The sequence below is a fragment of the Narcine bancroftii genome, chromosome 6, assembly GCF_036971445.1.
Source record: "Narcine bancroftii isolate sNarBan1 chromosome 6, sNarBan1.hap1, whole genome shotgun sequence".
NCBI lineage: Eukaryota > Metazoa > Chordata > Chondrichthyes > Torpediniformes > Narcinidae > Narcine > Narcine bancroftii.
This window is the reverse complement of record NC_091474.1, coordinates 226,301,735-226,319,786: the sequence shown is the minus strand read 5'-3', so window position 1 is coordinate 226,319,786 and position 18,052 is coordinate 226,301,735.

Genomic DNA, 18,052 nt, shown 5'->3' with positions numbered 1-18,052 from the left:
TACTTACAGAATCAAAGTAGTTAACTTTGTTTCTCTTCTGGTTCCAGTCTGTCTGGAATTTACTAACAAAATGGCTTCTTTTGTCCTCAAGCCAACAATCCATTGTCCCACTTATCACAAGAACTATCGTAAAAATCTTTCATCTCTTCTCTTCAACTACAATCAACAGCCATTCTGTCTTTCAAACTGGCTTCATTGGTCAATGGTGTTTAAAATTCAAATACATTTGATGATGTTGAAGCCAACTACCAGCTGCAAAGAACCATGTGTGTTTAAAACAAACTTATTAAACCATGTCTAGATAAAATATAGTTTTGTGGCGCTCTGAGAAGCTGAAGTAAATCACTGCCACCACACCGATGGTCGTTAACGACTGTTTTTATTCAAATTCCGCACGCCCCTTGAGCTCAGTCACCTGGTGCATTGTGATGTCATAATCACTGCCCAGGGTGGGCGCTGGAAGGGATGCTGGAGTCAAGAAGAAACCCCTGACGACACCATCTTCTAATGGCTGCCCCACCACATGGCGATACAAGCGGGGCCGGTTCCCCATTAGGCTATGTGCCGTCACACAACCCACCCCACCCCCCCAAACCGGCTACACTTCCTGTCACTTAGGGGGCCGGCCCCACCGTTTGGGCACGGCCACCTGGACCGGTTGAGATAAGTCTAGGTGGGCGGCTTTCAAGTGGACCACAGTAAACAATTCCTCCCTGCTCCCCACATTCAAAGTAAAAGGACCCGACCGCCGGAGATCCTTGTATGGCCCTTCGTAAGGCCACTGCAGCGGTGCTCTCTGTGGTCCCCTCCTGACAGACAAATTCCACCACATCGAGTTCTTTGGGCCAATGAGACAGTCGGGTGCCATGGTGCGACAGAGGCGGTGGGTTTACGGAGGTCGGCAAGCCTCTCGCCTTCGCTGTGTGTGTCCTCCGCTTGCGAGCCGAAGGATTCCCCTGGCAGGGAGAGTGGTGCGCCGTAGACCATTTCAGCTGACAGGGCAATTCGTCCACCCAGTCGAGGCTGGAAAGCCTGGCCATCAGGGTGGACTTTAAGTGGCAATGGAACCTCTCTATCAACACATTAGACTGTGGGTGGTAGGCCCGTGGTGTGGTGCAGTGTTATCCCTAAAGGCCTCGCCAGCTGCGACCAAAGGGCGGAGGTAAATTGAGCGCCGCTGTCACTCATAATATGTGCAGGCACACCAAAACGAGTGATCCATTGGCCGACTAGGGCTCTAGCGCTCGTCTCTGCTGATGCTTCATGGACCGGGATGGCTTCCGGCCACTTGATAGTTCTGCCCACTATGGTGAATAGGTACCACGACTCCCTGGACACCAGAAAGGGGCCTACAATGTCTACGTGGATATGTTGGAACCTTCGCGGTGCCGGGTTGAAATGTTGGACAGGGGCCTGCGTGTGCCTGTGGACTTTGGAGGTCTGGCATTGAACGCAGTTGCAGGCTAGTGCTGTGACCTCCTTCTTGAGTCCATACCAGACAAATTGCTGAGCCACCATGCAGACGGTAGTCTTTACTGAGGGGTGGACGAGGTCGTGGATGGAACTGACGACCCTAGCCCTCTAGTCCTGTGGAACTACCGGGCGCAGTGAGCCGGTAGAAGTTTTGCAGAGTAGCAGCTGGGTGGAATCGGGGAGGCGAATATCCTCAAGCTGGAGGCCTGATACTGGGTTTCAGTATCGCACTGCTGGGCACATGCAAGCTGTGTGTAGTCCAGACTGGGAGCTAGCATGCTGATGGCTGGGTGGGAGAGCGCATCAGCGACTACATTGTCCTTACCCGACCTGTGCCGAATGTCCGTTGTGAATTCCGAGACGTAAGACAGGTGGTGCTGTTGCCTGGCTGACCATGGGTCTTTGGCCATCGATAGTGCTTGGGTAAGGGGCTTGTGGTCAGTAAAGATGGTAAAAGTCCTGCCCTCGAGGAAATATCAAAAATGGTGGATGACCAGGTGCAGCGCCAGGAGCTCCCAGTTGAACACACAGTATTTGAGTTCGGGAGGCCGCAACTGCCTGCTGAAAAAGGCTAGCAGGCGCCACTGTCCATCCAGCCACTGCTTGATCACCCCTCCGACCACCGTGGTGGAAGCATTGACTGATAGCGCCATGTGTGGTTCTGGGCGCGGGTGCACTAACAAAGTCACCTCAGCGAGGGCCCACTTCATCGCTGTGAAAGCCTCATCAGCCTCCCCCGATCAGGCCAAGGTCTCCTCCTTCGTTGCTATCAGCGCAAACAGAGGGCGCATGATGCGGGCAGCGTTGGGGATGAATTGATGGTAAAAGTTCACCATCCCCACAAATTCCTGTAGCCCTTTGAGGGAGGAGGGCTTGGGGAAACGTTGGATGGCTGCCACCTTCTCCGGTGCCTGAGCTGCTCCAGATGCTGTGATGGTGTGCCCCAGGAACTGCAAAGTTTGTTTCACGAACTAGCATTTGGCCTTGTTGACCGTGAGGCCGAATTCTGCCAGTTGGGCAAACAGGGTATGGGGATGGGCCTTGTGCTCTTCGCAAGTGTGGCTAGCTACCAGAATGTCATCTAGGTAGATAAAGACAAAGTCCAAATCCATACCCACTGTGTCCACGAGGCACTGGAATGTCTGGGCGGTGTTCTTCAGGCCAAATGGCATGCAGAGAAACTCGAACAGGCCGAAGGGGGTTATAATGGCAGTTTTTCCAACATAATCAGGGTGGACCGGGATCTGGTGGTATCCGTGCACCAGATCGACCTTTGAAAAGAACCGCGCACTATGGAGGTTGGCTACGAAGTCTTGAATATGGGGGACTGGGTACCTGTCTGGAGTCGTGGCATTGTTCAACCATCTGTAGTCTCCGCAGGGCCTCCAATCTCCCGATGACTTCGGGACCGTGTGTAGCAGTGCCGAGCAAGCGCTGTTTGATCACCGAACGATGCCCAACTCCAGGAGTCTGGAGAATTCCTCCTTGGCTTGGTTCAGTTTCTCCGGTGGCAGCCGTCTAGCCCTGGTGTGGATCAGGAGACCTTGTGTGGAGACATGATGGAATACTCCGTGTCGGGGGGAGGTGATGTCGAAGCGAGGCTCCAGGATGACAGGGAACTCACTGAGGATCCCAGCGAATTCGTCTTGAGCGGCAGCAACTGTGGCGATCTCTGACCTGGCATCGTCTGCCGTGCCCAGGCGCACCAAGCGGAAGGTTCGAATGTTGAGCAGCTTCCTGCCTCTCACGTCCACCAGTAGGCCGTGAGCCCTTAGAACACACATGTCAAACTCTGGCCTGCGGGCCAAATTTAGCCCGCGATATCATTATATTTGGCCCGCAAGATCATATTAAATATATATGAGAGTTGGCCCGCTAGCCGCCGCGCAAGTATAGCACGTGCACAGCAGCAGGCACCACCATAGTAGTGTTTAGCACTTCCACAGCAGGCACAGCAGGACACCGATATAGTTAACGGGAAAGTTAATTAGATATTCACAGCGGCGCCGATACAACGGACCCGCCGCCTAGCTACAACGGACCCACCGGCTAGCTCCAACGGACCCGCCGCCTAGCTCCAACGGACCCACCGCCTAGCTACAACGGACCCGCCGCCTAGCTCCATGTGGCTGGACGTGGGTGGGTCACCTCCGCGTCTCCTTGAGCTTCATCTGTGGGCGGGTGCTGCTGGGCATCGGACTTTCCGCTGGGGTGGAGGGCGCGGACGAGTTCCACCGCTCTCACGGTATTCCTGGTGAGATGGCGAGACCAGCGGGGACTCCTTGGGTTGTTGGCGGCGGTTGCGGCAGGCGGAGGCGGGGGCGGAGGAGGGAGAGGGGGCGGGGGGGGATGCCACTCGGGTTTGCTGGCTGGGCTGGGGAGGGCTCCCTGCAGACCTCTGCTCCCTGGCATGCTTCTCGGCAACGTGCGATCCTTGGCTTAAAGGCTAGAGAGAAATATTATTTATTGAATATTTTATTTCTTATTTGTTAATGCTTCTTATGGAAAGAGTTTAACCAAAACTATTATTAAACATTTATTTTAATAAGAAAAAGTTTAACATTACATATGTTGAGAGAAAACATGCAAATGTTGTTGAAAATTTTCAATAAATATTTAGTTCGGCCCTCGACTTAGTCCAAGTTTTTAATTTTGGCCCTCGGTGAATTTGAGTTTGACACCCCTGCCTTAGAAAGTCAGCCCCTAACAGCACCGTGCTCACCGAGGCCAAGACAAACCTCCAAGTGATCTTCTCTTCCCCGATCTGTATCTGTGTCCTACAGGTGCCAAAGGTTTTGATTGTAGAGCAATTGGCAGCCCGCAGGGTTGGTCCAGGGATTCGAGTCCGTGTTTCCAGCGCTGTGGGAGGAAGGACACTCAGCTCAGCCCCTGTGCCGATTATGAACTGGCAACCTGTGGATCTGTCTTGGATGTAGAGGAGGCTGTTCACGTGGCCAACCGTCACAGCCATCAATGGCGGTTGGCCTGGCCGTTTCCCTAGTAATCCCAGGGCTGGTGGCACTTGCAGGCTTTAGCCCCCCCCCACCCCATGCTGATGATAGAAGCACCACAATGACTGGGCTTCTTCGGGCTTGCCTTTTGGGGGAATCTTGCTGACGACGGGGCGCTGGCTTGGAAATCTGGCTGAGTACTGCCTCATTCTCCTGCTTAGCTCGCCAGAGGACATCCACCCAGGTTGCTGCCTCATGGGGGATCGGAGAAGTCCTCTTCAGACAGATGGAGCTGAGTGTCCTCTGGCATCTGTTCCAGAAAGATCTGTCTGAAAAGGAAGCACAGCTCGTGATCCTCTGCCAGGGCCAGCATCTCGTTCATGAGGGCTGAGGGGCTGCGGTCCCCCAACCCATTTGATGTAAGAATCTGGATGCACGCTGATGGGGTGAGAGGCCAAACTTCCCCAGGAGCAGGTTCTTGAGGGCTGTGTACTTTTCGGTCGCTGGTGGCCGATGGATGATATCATTCAACCTCGCCACCATGTCCTGATCGAGGACATGGTAAAACTTGGTGTTATCAGCCGTGATATTGCAAAGGTGGAATTGTGCCTCTGCTTGGCCGAACCACATCCATGGTGATGTGGCCAGAAAGGGGGAAGTTTGAGGGCTACCATGCTAACCTCTGCCATGTCCATCGTTTGTTGGGTCCAGAAGATTGCCTGGGCCCATCAGGGTCACCAAAGTGGCCCTCTGAGGAGCTGAAGTAAATCACAGCCACCACACCTATGGTCGTTAACGACTGTTTTTATTCACATTCAGCACGTCTCTTTAAGGGCAGCATGAGCTCAGTCACCTGGTGCATTGTGATATCATAATCGCTGCCCCAGGGCACGGGCTGGAAGGGATGCTGGAGTCAAGAAGAAACCCCTGACGGTGCCATTTCCTAATGGCTGCCCCGCCATGTGGTGATACAAGCGGGGATGGTTCACCATTAGGATGTGCGCTGCCACAGTTTTAACATTTAACAAAAGATTAATATTAACACAGATTTGTTACACAGTGCATAAAGTTCACATAAATAATCAAAATAAATACTGGTATCTATAAATATTTGAAGTGATTGTCACAGTTACAGGATACTATTTATCAATCTCACAGGCTGCAGCAAGAAGCTATTACCAGACTGGCATTCCTGATTTTGATGCTCCTGTACCTTCTTCTAGATGGTAGTGGGCGAGATGTAAAGTGTCTTCTATAATTATGTGAGCCCCATTTAGACATTGCTCCCAGTAAATGTCATCCAAAGAGGAAAGGGAGACCCCAGTGATTCTCTCGGCTATTCTAATGATCTTCTTGTACTTGCAGCTAACCGCACCACACACTTTGTTCATTAGTGCAGGGTTTGGGACTGAGATGAGTGGCCAAAAGGAAATGATGGGATGCCTGCACTTGGAGCTGTTTCAGTGGGATGAATGGCCTTCCTCAATGCCATAGCAATTCTATGTGTGACCATAGAATCTTAATCAACATTGTGAGAAAAACATTCACAAAGAGCTTAGATAAAGTAAAAAAAATCTCTGTGTGGTTTCAAAGTTTGAAAGTGGCGCTACAGGCAAGGAGAGTGTTTGGACAGATCTCTGGGACTGGCCCTGGTTTGGTGAACTGAATGGCAACAGCATATTAGACTATGGAGAGAGTTCCAGGAAATGGGATTGATGTAAATAGGTACTTGGCTGGCATGGACATGCTGTACCCAAAGATCATCTCCATCTCAAAAGCCTATGATTCTAAGCTGCATCTTTCCATCAATGTGGCAGGAGAGAAAGTGCAAGGACTTTAAATTCTTGAATAAAATAAATGCAGAAAATACTGGAAACACTTAAAAAGTTAGGCAGTTTCCGCAGAAAGAGAAATAGTATAAGTGATTCAAGTCAAAGAATCTTTATCACAACTGAAAAATGGAAAGAGTTTAGTGCAATGACGATGGTTTATTGCCATACATGCAGTCCAATGTATAGATTCACCAAAATTCTTACTTGGTGCAGCCACACAGGTTCGTAAGATATACCAGCAATAATAGTATTAATTACCACAACATGCCAAGACAGGAAAAAAAGAAGTTAATACATCCAAAAGGAGAAATATTCACAGTTACAGTTAATGCAAGAATAAAATTTTATGTCTCAATTGTACAAACAGATCTTTTGGTCATTTCAGACTAGTTTAAGGTTATGGTTTGGTCAGGAAGGTTCGAAAGCCTGATAGCTGTTGGATAAAAACTGTCCTTGAACCTTAAGGGGCTGGTCTTCAGACTTCTGTACCTTTTGCCTGAAAGTAGCAGTGAGAAGAGGTTGTAAAAGGGGTGATGGGGGTCCTTTATGATGTCGGCAGCCTTCTTGAGGCAACACCTCACACACAAACATTCAATGGATGGGAGATCAGAGCCTTTGATGAACTTGAGAAGGTTTGCCTCTTTCCACAGCCTTCTGCATTCCTGGGCACTCGAGTGACCAAACACGGCTGTGATGCAACCAGTCAGTATACAGTGCACCTGCAGAGGTTTGATGGAGTGTTCAATGCTATGTCAGATCTCATCAGAAGAATCCGAAAGTAGAGCCTTCTTCACAGTGGCTTCGTCATGCTGGTTCCAGGGGAGGTCTTCCGATATGTGGATTCCTAGGAATATAGAACAGTACAGCACAGGAACAGGCACATTGGCCTATGAATCTGTGCTGAATCGGATGCCCAAATCAAAGTAAAACCCTGTTGCTTGCACCTGATAGATCTCTGTCCATTCCCATCATATTCATGTGTGACAGAATATGCTGTGTTTTATATTGTATATAGATATGATTTTGGGAGATACCTAAAGTGTGGCAGGTTTTTTAGTGTAGGCCACATACAAACACTTTAAAACACATCTCATTTAAAATACTGGAGCTCTGCTCATGCTAGACAGGCCAAATGTCTTTGAAAAAGCTTTGGGGAGTGCCCAAGCGACTTCACTAATGGACTATTGTTTTGAAAAGCAACAGATGAAAGAGTTAGTCTGCGCAGTCTGTCTGAGGGCTGCTTGCTGGTCTAAGAGGTCATGTGGTGTTGCAAGCAGAGAGAGTCAAACAGGCTTTTCTCTGAGAGAGAGTTCAGCAGCAGCCTCTGGGACTAGAACATGGCAAGCTGGCAAGCTTGTGGAAAACCCCCATTTTGAAGATAGGTTATGAGTGCTTAGTTCAGCCTGGTCAAAGCCCTTGTGGTCCATACAAGAGGAGAGGACTGGCTACCTAATGTTTCACTTGAAATAACAACAAAGAACTTTGGTGATCTGAAAGAAAGAGGTTATCATCTGGAAAACCCTGATGGGGCAAGTTTATTCGGCAAGACACTGACGTGGCTGATTAAAAGGGATTAGTTTGTGTCCAGGAACAACAAATCTCTCTCTGAAAACTGACAAGAACCTTCCTGAATAACCTTTCAAGCACCAAAGCCTGGTAAACTTCATAAATGTTCATTTCTGTGCACACTACAAGAATTCCCTTTAACCAGTGAACTTGGAGGAATGAGAAGTGAGATTGGACTGTGAATTAAAGAACTTTTCTGAACTTACATACACAGTACATACACGCGCTTAGAATTAAAAGGGGGCTATGTTAGGTTAAGTTAAGTGAATTGTATAAGATAAAGTTTGATCCTGTTTTCATGTTTAAAGAAAATTAAAAGCAACTTTTAAGTAACCATTTGTCTGTGTGAATATCTATTGCTGCTGGGTTTTGGGGTCCTCTTGGCTCATAACACATGTGTTTATCTTAAATGTAGGATGACACAGTTAGCAAAGAGTTCCGCATAATCCCATTACGCACCAATGACCCGAGTCCAAATTCCCTTTTGTCTGTAAGGAGCTTGTACATTCTCCCTGTGACCATGTGTGTTTCCTCTGGGTGCTCTGGTTTCCACCTCCTTAAAATATTTGCCCTTTCTTAAACCATTTCCCCCTCACTTTAAATGCACATCCTCTAGTGCAGGGGTTCCCATCCTTTTTTTGGCTGCCACCCTCTTGGCTTCCAATATGTCACTGAAGACTCTCATAAACCTCTCCAGATGTGCCACGGAGAGCATTCTGGCTGTTGCATCACTGCCTGATATGCAAACGCCAACACTCAGGACAAAAATAAACTCCAGAGGGTTGTTAACTTGGCCTGCGACATCACAGGCAGCAATGAGGACATTGACATGAGGTGGTGTCTTAAAAAAGCAGCCTCTATCTTAAAAGACCACCTCCCCACCACCATCCAGGCTCTGCCTTCTTCACTCTGCTATCATCGGGAGAAAGGTACAGGAGCCTAAAGATAATCTCTCAATAGCACAAGGACAGCTTCTTACCCACTGCCATCAGATTCCTGAATCCTGAATCAATGAACCAAAGACCTTGCCTTACTTTTCATGCATGATTATTTAAATTTTTTTTAGCAATGTTTTAAGATGGTTAAAATATGAATGTTTGCATGATGTTGTTGCCACAAAACACCGAATTTCATGACTTGTCTATGACAAATTCTGATTCTGATAGAATTGAATCAGGAGACATGGACACCTGGTTTAGGTGGAGACCTCAGACTCTCAGTCAGCCACCTTGTTGGTTTCTCCTTGCTTTCATAATCAGCTGTCCTTCACTGCACTTCTGGCTCTTCTCCTCCCACTCCTACCGTTTCCTCTCATTACCTATCACCTCTGCCATCCCTGCACCTAACGAAGCCTATTAACATACTGCTGCTCTATTTGCTGAACATATAATAAATTTCTGGAATGCTTTATTAGAGCTAAACTCAGCTGGTGATATCAACAGAAATGAATATCACCTGGACTTTCTGCTTATTTGCATTTGTACTTTGCCACTGATCGGCAAAACCAGTGGAAAGTTTGTGGTAAAACTTGTGGTAGCACAGATCATCTCCACGATCCTTTGTGTTGGTTCCATTAGTGGGGCTCCCTTCACACTGGAAGCTGTCCTGAGCAAGGCTCCAGGATGTCTCACCTAATTGACTGCTGCCTTGTTGCAAGAGCACTCGCTCTAACCTCACTAATCCTGCTGGAATTAGTGATTCTGTAGCAACTCATTTTGGTAATTAATTAGTTAGTAATCGATTAGCATGTGAGCATTTATTTGCCCTTTCTTAGTTTGAGTCTGACTGTACATATGCAAACCTACATAGGAGCATTTCTCATGACCACACTACACACACAAACAATACACAGTATATAATCACATATATACATAGATTTAACTTAAAATAAATATATTTAAATATTTTGGGATGATTTACTCGGTTACAGGATACCATTCAATGATCTCACCCATGAAGGTTGCATTGACAAATGCCCAGAACTAGCCTGTGGGAAGAAGTTATTTCTCAGCCTGGCAGGTCTGATTTTGACGCTCCTATAACTCCTCCTTGATGGTAGTGGGTCAAGGATACTGAGTCCTGAAAGTAAAGGGTCTTGTATTTGAGCCCTATTTAAGCAAAGCTCCCCAGAAAATGTTTTCAATACAGAGAGAGGAAAGGGACACCCCAGTGATTTTGCCGGCTATTTTGATGATCCTCTGTATTGACTTCCGGTCCGATACAGGTGCAGCCCTTTTGATGCAGTTGGGTCGGAAGGCTCATGATATAAACACAGCAATGGCAATATACTTCTAAGGGTGTGACTTGAAGAATCTGGGGGTGCTGGTATTCCCTTTCACTTTATTCTGTTGTCTATCTGGGGTGAGGATAGTTCAAGAGGTTGGAGTTGTAGTGGTATAGCCTCGGTGAGTAAATGCATTGCATTTTGTCAGAGCACAGACTGCTGCCAATTTCTGCTGAAGATGGAGGGAATGAACCTATGACTGAAACTGGCTAGTTCTGCCATAGATTATCCAGGAAATATTAATTCTGGGGTTTTTTCTCTCTCCACCGATGCAGTCAGATACACTGAATATGTCCAACAGCTCTGGCTTGCATTTTACAACTCATTGATTTTCCACTTTCACCATCCAGCTGCTCTGCCAGTCAGGTAGCTTAAATATCCTATCACAGCAATCCTCGATACCATTTGGCCAATCCATCTCCAAAAACACTCAAGGACCTCAACACCCATCCAGGACAAAGCACCTTGTAGGAGTGGCTTTCCATCCATCCCCAGTGGTTTAGAGCTGGTTTTATGTTATACAATTTGTGCATTAATTTACACAGAAATTTGCACATCATAATCAGTGCAATTTGTTCCTGAATTGCTAACTGTGTTCAACACAGAAATGTTTGTTGCTTTGTTCTAAATTTGTTCCCATCTGAAGCTATCTCAATACAAAGATTATTTATATTTAAGCAGTACATTGGGCAAATGATGAGATACAAACTTTTGGGAGCTGAAGGCTCCAATGGCATTTTTGGAAATAAAAACACAACTATTCAGCTTCGGAATTCTGCCTGGAGGCTGAGAGCAGGGGTTTCAGATCTTGACCACATAAAATCATTTCAGGTGGAATCTGGCTCTGTGCCCACGCTAGCTCTGGGCAGTTGTCAGTGAAACCTTCATGAGTGAGTGTGTGAAAGCCTAATACCAGTGCAATGGGATGTGAAACCACAGGGGCAGAGTTTGATAAAGCAAGTTTGCCAATTTTCTCCTTGCAAACAAATCAAATGGCTTAATTCAGGTTGCATGAAGACGATCCACGATGCTCCATTATTATTAACAACTGATTAGAATTTGAGTCTCTCTTGCTTCTGTTGGGTATTAGTAATGCAAGATGACAGTTTAATGCCAAGGATTGTGGAGAGGGTGGGGAAAAGATTCTTGCCTTTCAGCTGTTCATACTATGTACAATGGGAATACTGTTATTTTTGACTGGGTGTGCGCAAGAGAGCAAACAACATGCCCTTTGCCAGAAAGCGGAATGCAGATGCAAGATTTCAGGCAAGAATGTGGCACAAAATGAGATGTAGGACTAGAATTTTGAGGAATCCGTGCCAACAGGGTTTAATTATTAAGGTTGTGAAATGTTAAGGCAGTGAAATAGGATTAAATAGTGCTTCACATAAGAAATGAGTCCAGACCAATATTTGGATGTTTGGGCTGGATTGGGGAACAGAGGGAAATGTTGCAGGCCTGTCACATACCACACAGAGGAAACCTGTTCCAAGATGTAGCCAGAGCAATTTGTTATAGGACAATGAGTAGCACAGTGTTGGCATGGGAAGTTCTTCCTCACTCCTTTGTGTTGACTCCAATCAACAAGTGATCTTTTTCATATCATCACATCAGCCAATTGATGAATGTGTTACATGATCGATAGTCCTCGGAGACTTATGAGGAGCACAAATGCGCTTTTATTAGCTTATAACTAACGGCTGGTATCTACAATGGTCTTCAGGTAAATCAGAGGTAAAGCAGGAAAACAGGGTTTACATTGGGACTGCTGGGGGGGCGGAGCCAGGAGGAGGGGTCGGCCATCTAATCTATACATAGACAGTGAATTCCAGTTTGCTGCATTCACCCCTTCCTTCAGAAAAGAACCTGTGGTCGAAAACACAGGCCACGTTTGTAATCATGGTTGTAATGCAACTAGCAATGCTTTACTGTTTGATTAGACTTGGCTGCCAGCAGGGGGCTGACACACAGTATGGAGATTGGTTATGGAGATTTGCAACCTCATGGCCTGCCTCATGGTGCTGTTTACAACACCTTTAAAGTAAAGAACCTTTTTCTTCATCCATGTGTTGTCTAAGAACTCACACAAGATGAAACATGGTGTCAGAAGTGGGATGAAAGAAATTAATAGGGAATACTTTAAAAGTAAAATCTAAAGTCAGCAACTGATCAGTGAAGAGAAGCTAACAAAGTGAAAAATGGAAGGATTATATCCACCAACGGACAGGTAATGTGGCTGAAAATTGGAACAGATTTAAACAGCATTTTGGATTGTATATAGTTGCAGTTGGAGCTGACAGGAAAAGTGATAAAGTGAAAGCGTCAGTTTTCTTACTTGTCTGGGTGATGAAGCCCTGGACATGTATAAACATAGAAACATAGAAGATAGGAGAAGGTCATTCGACCCTTTGAGCCTGCTCCGCCATTCAACGAGATCATGGCTGATCTTAAAGTTCAGTACCCCGTCCCCGCCTTCTCTCCGTAACCTTTAATACCCTTATACTGAAGAAATATATCTAATTCCCTCTTAAATATATTTTATGAACCTGCCTCTACTGCCCTCTGTGGCAATGAATTCCACAGATTCACCACCCTCTGGGTAAAGAAATTCCTCCTCATCTCGGTCCTAAATGGTTTGCCTATTATCCTCAAACCATGGCCCCGGGTTCTGGATTTTCCCATCATTGGAAACATCTCATCTGCATCCATTCTGTCCAGTCCCGCCAGAATTTTATATGTCTCTATGAGATCCCCTCTCAATCTTCTAAACTCCAGCGAGTACAATCCCAATTTGCGCAATCTTTCCTCATAAGTCATAATAACTTCACTTTGCTGCTGAAGGAGACAAAAGGAAAATGGAAAAAAATAATGTAACAGTTTGAGGCACACTGCATACCTAAACATAATGTGACATTTGAGAGGCACAGATTTTTCACATGTGCACAGAAAACAGAAGAAAGTAGTGATCAATATATGACTGAATTGAGAAACAGAAGCAAAATGTGTGAATTTGGTGGAATGACTGACTCGCTAATAAAAGACAGACTTGTGTGTGGTATTTCAGATAATAGTCTAAGGGAAAGACTGCTAAGAGAGCAAAATCTAGGCCTGGAAAAATCCATAGCACTCTGTAGAGCTACAGAAACTGTAAAATTGCAGGCAAAAGAGCTGTTCAGTGAAACTAGCTGCAACGTGGATGCAGCGAGCAAGAACGGACATAAAATGTTTAACAAAAAGCACGCCAAAGTGGAAAGAGAGGCGTGGCCAGTGAACAAAAATGAAAGGGACAATCGAAACCCATGTCATCGATGCGGTACACAACACCTACCAAGAAAGTGTCCAGCATATTGTAAAACATACAATATGTGCAACAAAAGAAAACATTATCCCCCTTGGTGAAGGAATCAAGGGCAACAAAGCAAGATTCATGCAGTAGATGAAAGGGAGGTAAAAGAATTCTATGCAGACGTTGTGTCTAAAAATAAGAAAGAAAACAGAGACTGGATGTTGAGATTAAAAGTGAATGACATATACATTTCAACTAAATTGGATACTGGAGCACAAATTAATGTAATATCAGAGACTGATTTTAAGAAGATTAGACCCAGACCAAAGATGTATGGAACAAAAGTGAAGGTGACACGATATTCAGGCATCGTTATACCAGTTCAAGGAGAATGCATGGTCAAAGTGAAACACAAGGACAAAGAGCACACGCTAGCGTTCATTGTGGTACCAAAGAATGTACAGGCCAAACTTGGTTTAACAGGCTGTGAGAAACTGAATCTGGCAACCCATTGTAATGACAGACGCGGAGACGCAATATTCTCAAATTGAAAAGGAGCTGCTCAGCATCACATACACCTGTGAAAGATTTCATCTGTTTGTGTCCGGACAAGTAATCAGTGTAGAGACTGACCATAAGCCCTTGACTGCATTGTTCTAAAAGCCATGAAATGAATGTCCACTTAGAATACAAAGAATGATGATTAGGCTGCAACGCTATACACTGAATGTGGCATAACTCCGGGTAAGCTAATGTACACAGCAGACACGTTTTCTAGAGCTGTTGACATGAGAGAGCCCGCAAACACCTGTATCCAGAGGTGTGTAGACTGACCACTACAGATGCTGTAATAACAGGTATGAAAGCCATATTCTCCAGACATGGCGTGGCAAGCGAGGTCTTTACAGACAATGGATCCCAGCTTTGCAATTTAAATTTCCGACATTTTGCCGAAGAATCTTAATTTTCCACAGTCCAATGGTCTTGTGGAAATATCAGTACAGACAGTGAAAAGACTGATGATCAAGGCAAAAGACAGTAGAACAGAGCATGCTAGTATACCGCACAATGCCGCTGGAGTGTGGTATGTCACCAGCACAACTCCTTATGGGATATAGACTAAGATCAAACCTACCCACTCAGGAGAACCTCCTAAAAACAAAAGAGGGGGAGAAAGGGAGGAAGTTCAAAGAACAACAGAAAGAAAAGCAAAAGTATTAGTTTGACAGAGGAACAAAAAACCTACCAGAACTCTACACTGGTGATCAAGTAAGACTAAAAGACAAAACAAACTTATAGACTCAGAAGGGAATTGTCCTTAGTGAAGTCCAACCAAGATCATACACCATTCAGACAGATGAAGGTACTGTTCTGCGAAGAAATCGTCGAGATCTTCAAATGGGACCAGCCACAGTAGATGGAAAGACAGGTACTGTTGAACAAGCTGAATGCACAGCTGAGAAGATATCGTCTGAAGCAACAACTCAGATACAAGGACAATCAATCAGGAGATCATCAAGACACGTGAATTCTCCTAAGAGACTCATTGAGTAAATTTAAAGACTCCTGATATAGAATGAAGTAGTGCTGTCTTATTTGCTCTTCCAAGTTTTAGTGCATGTAAATGTGAACACATAAAACAAGTTTGAAAAATGATAACAAATGATAATAATGAAAATGTAAGTTCTTGGTGTTAAAGTTAAAATTGCAGTTATACAAAGAAAACATGTTAGTTAAAAGTAAGCTACTTTTGTTTTAAGAAAGGGAGATGTAATGATATGATCATGGTTGGAATGCAACTAGCAATGCCTTACTGTTTGATTAGACTTGGCTGCCAGCAGGGGGCTGACACACACAGAATGCAGATCGGTAAAGGAGGCTTGCAGCCTCATGGTGGAGTTTACAACAACTTTAAAGTAAAGAAGTGTTGTCCAAGAACTCACACATACAAATACAAGATTAACCAACGTTCAGCAACACACATTTTTACAATTATTTACAAGTGGGGGGCCAGGTTATTCTGGTCGAGAGCCTTAGAACTGGTGGACTTTGCTCTTCCAGAACTTCCTGTGCCCCCTGTGGGTCTTGGATAGTGGGACTCAAAGGGGGACTTGGGTGTCCCTGATCCAATAGTAGCTCCATTGGAAGCATGTCATCCGGAATCTTGCGTGGGGTATTTGGAGGTTTCAGATCTATTGTGGGCATTGGGACCTCAGTTCCCAAAGGTGCCAGATTTCAGATGGAGACCCTGTAAGTACTGTGGGTCCTGGTGTGGGTCAGATCGACAATCACGCCAAAACTGCCCAGCTAGGAACCAGTATTGTTCCTGATGCAGCAAGAAAGGTCACTTTGCAAAAGTGTTCCTCTCTAAACCTGTCAGCAGCTCAGCGACCCTCTATGACCTCCCCACCTCCCCCGCGGACCCCCCACACATGCGCGTGCCGGGCGGCGCCATTGTCCCCGCGACGACTTCCGCCTTCCCCAACTTCGACCATGCAACATCCGGCCCCACCAGTGACCATCTCAGCATGTGCCCCGAGCATCTGCACCAGCCCCTGCCCTTGCCGGCGCCACTCACTGAGAACTATAGCAACGTCACTTCCGGCTCATGGCGTGGCATCACTTCCGACTGACGTAACGACGTCACTGATGCCAGCTGTGATGACATCACTTCCCCTGGCACAACGGACACAGCTGGAAAAGGAGGCCAGCCATGCAGTGGCCCCCCACATGCCACCGCCATCTTGTGCCAGGCAGCGCCCGACACGGAGGGCCCCAGACGATGTTGAGAATGATGTGGTCAACACAGGCAATGATCAGGCCACACTACTGATGCTCCCTACGCCTCTGGAGGCCATCAACTGCCGCACGCCGCAACCAGCAACAGATGGCAACATGGTCAACACGGGCGATGACTAGGCCACCTTATCGACGCTCCCAATCCCTCCGATAGCAACGACTCCGACTCCGAGATGGTCCTGGCTGCCACCACACTGACCATGGACGTGCGAGTCAACGGGCAGGTAACAAAGTGCCTGTTTGACAGTGGCAGCACCGAAAGCTTCATTCACCCAAGCGTGGCCCACTCGCTAAGGTTAAAGGTCCACCCCACTACCTGCTCGATCACCCTTGCTACCAAGGACAAGAATGTTGGTACCCTCGGGCACTGCTCGGTCGATAAAATGGTGGGAGGGGAGACTTACACAGGATTCAGCCTCCTGGTCATGCCCAAACTCCTCCTGGGCCACCTGCAGAGTGTCACCCTTGCCTTCGGGGGGCCCCAACCTCCACTCACATTGCACAGCACGACAACCTACCAGCCCAGGCCAACCTGTGGCCTCTCCACACTGCGCATCACCCCACTGGCACTCTTTCCACATTTTGTGCTAGGCTGCAAGCCGATTGCCGCCAGAAATAGGTGCTATTGCACTGCAGACAGGGACTTCATCAAGGCAGAGGTGTGGCGACTCCTGGCGGAAGGTGTTATGGAGCCCAGTAACAGCCCTTGGAGAGCCCAAGTCCTGGTGATCAAAGGGGGAAGTAAGGTGAGGATGGTCGTGGATTACAGTCAGACCATTAATCGGTACACCCAGCTGGATGCCTACCTCCTGCTGAGGATCGCCGACATGGTCAGTGAGATAGCCCGCTACCGGGTTTTCTCCACGATTGACCTGAACTCGCCGTATCACCAAATCCCTATCAACACGAAGGACAAGCTCTACACCGCCTTTGAGGCGGACGGGCGCCTGTACTAGTTCCACTGGGTTCCTTTTTGGGTTACGAACAGGGTCTCCATCTTCCAGCAGGAGATGGATCGCATGTAGACCGGCACAAGCTGAAGGCGACTTTCCCATATCTGGATAACGTCACTATCTGCGGCCGTGACCAGCAGGACCACGATACTAACCTGAAAAAATTCCTCCAGGCGACCACAGAGCTGAACCTCACTTACAACAAGTGTGTGTTCAGCACCACCCACCTCGCCATCCTGGCCCATGGAGTCGTCGGCCCAGATCCGCAAAGGATGGGCCCATTAATGGAATTACCCCTTCACCCCACGCTAAAGGTCCTCCACAGGTACCTGGGCCTGTTCTCTTATTACTCGCTGTGGGTCCCTCACTTCTTGGACAAGGTCCGCCCACTGGCCCAAGCCACAACTTTTCCCCTCCCACCTGAGGCACAGGCAGCCTTCACCTGCATCAGGCAAAACATCACGGATGCCACAATGCAGGCTGTGGATGAGAGGACTCCCCCTTCCAGGTGGAGAGTGATGCCTCCGAGGTGGCCCTCGCTGCTACTCTCAACCAGCGGGGACACCCCATCACCTTCTTCTCCAGGACCCTCCACAGGTCTGAGCTAGGGCACTCCACCATTGAAAAGGAGGCCCATGCGATTGTAGAAGCGGTCTGCCACTGGTGCCACTACCTGGTCGGCAGGAGATTCAGGCTCATCACAGACCAGCAGGCCATGGTGTTCATGTTTAACACTACCCACAAGAGCAAGATCAAGAACGACAAGATCCTGCGCTGGAGAGTTGAGCTGGCAACCTACAACTACGACATCCAGTACTGCCCTGGGAAGTTTAACGACTCCCTTGATGCCCTCTCTCGCACCTGCGCATCTATGCATGACAACAGGTTGCAGGCATTGCATGAGTTCC